General features: G+C 35.0%; 1 long non-coding RNA gene across 3 annotated transcripts; it reads right to left on the minus strand.

The window, feature by feature from the left end:
• Positions 1-418: 418 nt before the first annotated feature.
• Positions 419-5201, minus strand: LOC107832032 (uncharacterized). Of its 3 annotated transcripts, none has more exons than XR_012706896.1 (6): positions 4984-5201; positions 4049-4093; positions 3521-3965; positions 3175-3413; positions 2667-3095; positions 419-1303 (listed from the first exon to the last, which is right to left on the minus strand). It is a non-coding gene; the product is annotated as an uncharacterized LOC107832032 (long non-coding RNA). The 3 variants fall into 3 exon arrangements; XR_012706895.1 differs by having other exon boundaries at positions 419-1715; XR_001658489.2 differs by having other exon boundaries at positions 419-3095.
• Between the last annotated feature and the right edge of the window lie 837 nt (positions 5202-6038).

Genomic DNA, 6038 nt, shown 5'->3' on the forward strand with positions numbered 1-6038 from the left:
CTAGAAAATAAAATTAAACTAAAAATTCCAATCCTTAATACTCCAGCTTCAAACTACATTTGATATGATCTTTTGATCCCACTCTATCAGACAACCAACTACATTCTCACAGTTGCCTCAGATGAAACTAAACGAATACCAAAAACTTTACACTAGAACATATAGCAGGAAAACTGGTAATGTTCAATTTCAATCACAATGTTAGAAGAAGTAAAATTCAAAAGTAATATAGGTGTTAATTGCTCTTCTGGGAACTGAAGTGTCTCTAATGTAACCATGTATGCTTTACTTGTAATGTAACCATGTCACTAATTGAAGTGGTCGTGACTTGAATGAGTTATTATCATCTTCATTATCAACATGTGGGGGGGGGGGGGGGGGGGCAATGGAAATCCAGAGGGTCCTACACGCTAATATACTCCAGTATGTTGGTACTGAAAAGGTTTCCTTTGAGCTAGCTATATATCATTATTTCATCTCTTGTTTGTTTATATGATACTTCACTTTGCTTCTCCTATTATTAATTATTAAGTATTACCATTTTCAAGGGCCGATGAGATGTCGAAACCAAAGGACAACACCACTCTTCATTCACAGTTTCTTAATTTAAGTACTACCATTTTCCTCTAATCCTGCATGTTAATATATAAATAAGTACTATTTCAACTCAAATAACATAGGAGTTTAAGACACGCAATAAGAACTAATTTGACATACGCACTGGTCCATCCGTCCAACATGAAAGCAACTGTAGTTTCTTACTTTCTTTATATTCATGGCTCATCTTATTAAAGGAATCGCTTTTCAATTGAAAAATACATAAGTGACTGCTCTTGCATGTGTAAATGGAGCTATCAATATTAATACTTGAAATGAGTTGACCTTCTTTGTTGTTACCATTAGATGGATGACGGATTGGTTGCAAAGTTATTTGCTGTGCAGAAGAAGCTTCTCCCAGTGAATTATCACCCAATGCCGCTAGAATAATGTTAGCATCAATATCAATTCCTGAACGCTGAAGTCACACAATGATATCTGCAACAACTTCTTGACAAATAGTTGCCTTTTGTTCCTCAATTTTTTCCTCCATTCTTTGTATCTTCTCCTCCATTTTTTGTAGATAATTTGTAGTATTTGAAGAGGGTTCAAAACATCCTACTTTTCCTCTCAAAGAAGTTTTTGTAATCCCTCGTCCATATAATCTCAGACGTTACGGATGTTCAGGTCCCATGACATATGCAAATGCCTCTATGGACTCATTGTCATTTTCATTTTGTTGTGCTTCAATTTCCTCCATTTTAGCCTTCAAAGCAAAATCAAAAAAATAGAACAAGTAAATAAAAAGTAAACTAATAAAAATAAATAATTGATTTCGATATAACATAAATTAAATATAATTAGCACAATTTAACTAGTTGTATGTTCATCCGAGCACTTGTATGATCGTTCATCTTTCCCTTTTCTTGTAGCTACAAAGATATCCTTTGCTGATAAAGGATCGGAAGTTTCCTTATCGTTTTTCTAGTTACATGAAAGTGAGTTAGCATTCCCGGTGATCTACCATGAACTAAACAGGAGCCAAAATTGAGAAATATTTAGTCCTGATTTACTAGTTACACACCAACTTAGAGCAAACTAAAGCAAAAACTTCTTTTTCCAGCAGTGTGAGGATTCTTCAATTGTTTCTGATTCTTAATATTAATTTTGGACATTCTCTGCAAAAAGAAAAAAATATCAAACAACAACTTAAAAATATGACTTGAGAATTATATAGTAAACACAATAGAAGCTAAATGGAAGAATATTGAAAGAGGCACCATGTGAAAGAAGCACCAGGTTCTGTCTACGAGTATAAAATAATAAGGTGTACTGAAATCTATTTTCAAACAATCATACAACTATTCTGTTTATAATTTTGAAACTATTTAGGTAAACTCGAGCAGATGAACATTTTTCCCTCAATATCAAATTCTGTTACATAAGCATTTTGGACATGGAGGAATTCTCCAAATCAAAATCAATATCAAGTGAAAAACATCTTAATGGATAAAGAACTGTAGAATATGATGAGTTCTAGAAATGTGTTGAGAGTGAAACAACTGATAATATATTATAACCAGTTGGCTAGTCTTTAAAAATAGCAGCAACAGCGAACAGAGTGTATATGCAGTAGCAATAAAGAGAAAAACAAAAAAAGAATAGCAGCAGTTAAGTAGAGAAAGAAAGGAAAAAGACAACAACAGTGTATACATACTATCAAACCAACAAGTTGCATTTATCTTTGGCTAGTCATTAAAAATAGTAGCAATAGCGAACAGAGTGTATATGCAGTAGCAACAAAGAGAAAAATAAAAATAAATAGCAGTAATTAAGCAGAGAAAAAAGGGAAAAAGACAACAACATTGTATACATACTATCAAACCAACAAGCTGCATTTATCTTTGGCTAGTCTTTAAAATAATAGCAGCAACGAATATAGTGTATATGCAGTAGCAACAAAGTGAAGAACGAAAAACAAATAACAGCATTTAAGTAGAGAAAGAAGGGAAAAAGACAATAACAATGGCCAAAAAGGAGGAGGAAACATCTCCAGGAACTTTAAGAAGAAGTTCAAGAAGAAGAAGAAGAAGAAGAAAAAAAGAAGAATAAGAAAAAAGTACACATACCTGGAGTTTCTTTTTTTTTTTTTTTGATAACCGTTGTTTCCGAGCCAGCTTGCGCACACCTCAACTAATTTCACGGGATACCTGCCACCTCCCACCAGCAACAGGTACCAGATAACTCTATCCATCAAGGCTTAGATAGATGGGAATAAATCACCTAGTATTTGCCTCCGCTAGGATTTGAACCTGAGACCTCATGGTTCTCACCCACTTCATTGACCACTAGGCCACACCCTTGGGTGCCACATACCTGGAGTTTCTCTGAGTTCCAATACCTAAGGAGTTCCTTAAACTGAGAAGCTAGAACATCTTCAGGGATATGTTGCATTTGAGTTTCATCATTGTGATAGGCGTCAAAGTGATCTTTTTTCAAGGCAGCTTGTACTGATTTCAAAGTTCATTTTTTTCAGCTTCAGGAATATCATATTTATCCTACAATTGATGTCAAATCTGTTAGTGCAGAAAATATGAAAGATTTTCAACCAAAAATTGAAAATTAAGAAGTTCAGACCTTGGTATATTTTCATATATCCTCTTTTGTGACCATCTTCCTCCAATCCAAAATATCAAGAGGACATAGAGTCGCATTCCTTGCCAATGTGTCGAGGAAGCTTCCAAACTCTATAACAACTTCATCACTAGGACCAACGGGTTGATTTAAGTTGTTAAGTAAAATCACTTTACGCTCCCCGCTTCCATGTACATTTTTCATCTTTGTTCTACCTCTTTTTCTTGTTTGAATAGAAGGTCCTACAATTATATGAACCAAAAAAAACTACCAAATCAGTATTGTTGATACATTGTCTATGACTGCAATAGGATGTAAACATTTTTAGATAAAATCTATATGTTCTTACCTTGTTCTTCACATTATTCATCTGCAATATGAGTTGTAGAATCCAACTGAACTTGTTCCTCCACTTGTTCATCTATTACTTGTGTGGCACGAGTAGTTGATCTAGTTTGTACATGTGCTGCTACTCCTGAATATTGTGGCAGAAGAAAATTCTCTTCAATGATATTCGGGCGCTCTTTTGTTGATTATTTAGCAGGAACAACATATTTTGCAGGAGTGGTTGATCTAGTTTGTACATGGGCTACTACTCCTGGATATTATGGCAGATTCTCTTCAATAATATCCGGACGCTCTTTGTTTGATTGTCTAGCGGGAGCACCATATTTTTGGCTAAACGAACTCCTTATTTGGTTTGCCAAAGATGCCATAGTTCCAGGTTTTGTGTATGTCGCGCTTGTCTTTTTTTTGGGCTTTGATGATCTTTCTTGACTCATGTCTATCAGAATCTGATGAAGAATACAAAAATAAATTAGCTCTAACGGGTATTATATAAAAGACAACACTAGGATTTAAAGGATCAGGCTATTACCTCCACAATAGACCTTTTTTATGAGTTTCCTCTTTTGTTATTCACCTGTCAAAGATAAATAAGATAGAATACTTATGAGACTACACAGTAGATGTAGATTCAAATGGAGTTCAAACGCCAACCTCATATGCAAGAACAGAAAATTTAAAACAAAAGCTGTCAAGTATTATGACTTACTGTCCTAGATTACTAGATACATAATATATTACTGAATTTTAAGTCTATATTTTAATGCACTGGCAAGCCTGCTCAATATGCAAAGAGATACCTTTGAAGTCTCTTTGCTTTTTTGATAATAGTTCTTATATTATTTGCTCAAGCGCTGACACACTTTGTTAGTAAATTGTAATGCTATAGTGGAAGTGGTAAAAAGATTTAATCTGCTGAACTTAAGTGCTTGGATATTATAAAAGCTTGAAATGAAACAAACTAAGCTTGAACTGAAATATATTAAAATAGCTTCATATATCAGACTATTGTTTCAATTACATAGCATATACAAAAGCTTGAAACTGAAACAAACTAAAGAGTCCAAGAGCATATACAAGAACATAAGTTCCTTCTTCAATCATCAGCCTCCATCCAATTCTAGTCCGTATCATCTAAATCATCCTCCTTTTTTGATATTTCCTTATCTATATCTTGTGAATGTTCTGCATCAACTGGCATATCAATAACATCAAGAGTTACATCTTCTCTCGACCATCTAACATCAATATCGGCTAATCTAGTCGACGGTAGTAACAACACTTTTCTCTCTCCAATACAAAAACAAAGGACTATCAACAATACAAATATCACTTAAAACTCCAACAGAAGGCGATCCCCGCTAATATTCTAAAATTAAAGAATTCACCGTTGGTTACCAAAAGACCTAAAATTAAAGAAAAAGGAACGATTAAAGGAAAAAACCTAAATCAGATAACAAAACTTACACATTCGTTTGGACGGCTTCTCCGATTCGAGCATAAAATTGACTTTGGAATTTGGGGAAGATTAGCAACTGTTCTTGAGATGAATCTATAAGGAGTTGAAAGAAATTAGGTTTCTGGATTTGGATTTTAGGAGTGAAAGAGAGGATTTTGGGGGAATGAATCTTTAAGAGGCAAAAAGAAAGAGATGGGTTCATTGGATGTATCGAATAGTATTACTGACGATGGGTGGGTTTACTAGGAAAAGGGTAAAAAGGTTTTAACTTTATATTTACATTATTAAAATTAATCAAAAATATAAAAAATGGGGGTTGATTTGGCGGGTTTAGCAAATTTCGGGGTGGGGGGGGGGGAGATGACGAGGGAATGAAAAACCGTTCCCATAAATATGTCTATTGGAACAATTTACAGATCCGTTGCAGAAAAACCTTCTATGGCAACGGTTCTGTTACCATTGTAACGGTTTGGATAGTTAAAGTGTGTTGATATCACCCAAATGCTATTGTAACGGTTCTAATCGTTACTATATCCACTCTATGGCAACGGTTTGTGAACCGTTGCTAAAGAGTTGTTGCCATAGGCTCATTTTCCAGTAGTGTATTAGAGATCATGTTTAGGCTATATGCTGGTACACTTGGGACCCATAGTGGTCGTTTCTTGCTATTGACTTATTGATTTCATTGAAATTTCATACTCAGTCATATTCATTCATCACATATCATATCTCAGTCTCTGTTGTTATATATTGATACATCATATCATCATTTTGGGCTAGTTTCATGGCAATGTGAGCCCGTGAGTGAGAAACCAGAGAGATTGATGATTGAGTAAGGTTGGGGGCCTGTTTGTGAGGATATTGTCACTATAGCATGTGAGTTGTCCGTGCGGATCTAGATATTGATACTATAGCACGTGAATTATCCGTGCAGCACGAGAGTTATCCGTGCCGAGCCAGATATTGATATTATAGCATGTGAGTTATCCATGCGGATTATTGCGCTTATGCTGTAGGAGCCCCTCCAGAGTCTGTACACCCCCAGTGAGTGCAGTTGCTAGTA

Source organism: Nicotiana tabacum, chromosome 24, assembly GCF_000715075.1.
Source record: "Nicotiana tabacum cultivar K326 chromosome 24, ASM71507v2, whole genome shotgun sequence".
Classification (NCBI taxonomy): domain Eukaryota; kingdom Viridiplantae; phylum Streptophyta; class Magnoliopsida; order Solanales; family Solanaceae; genus Nicotiana; species Nicotiana tabacum.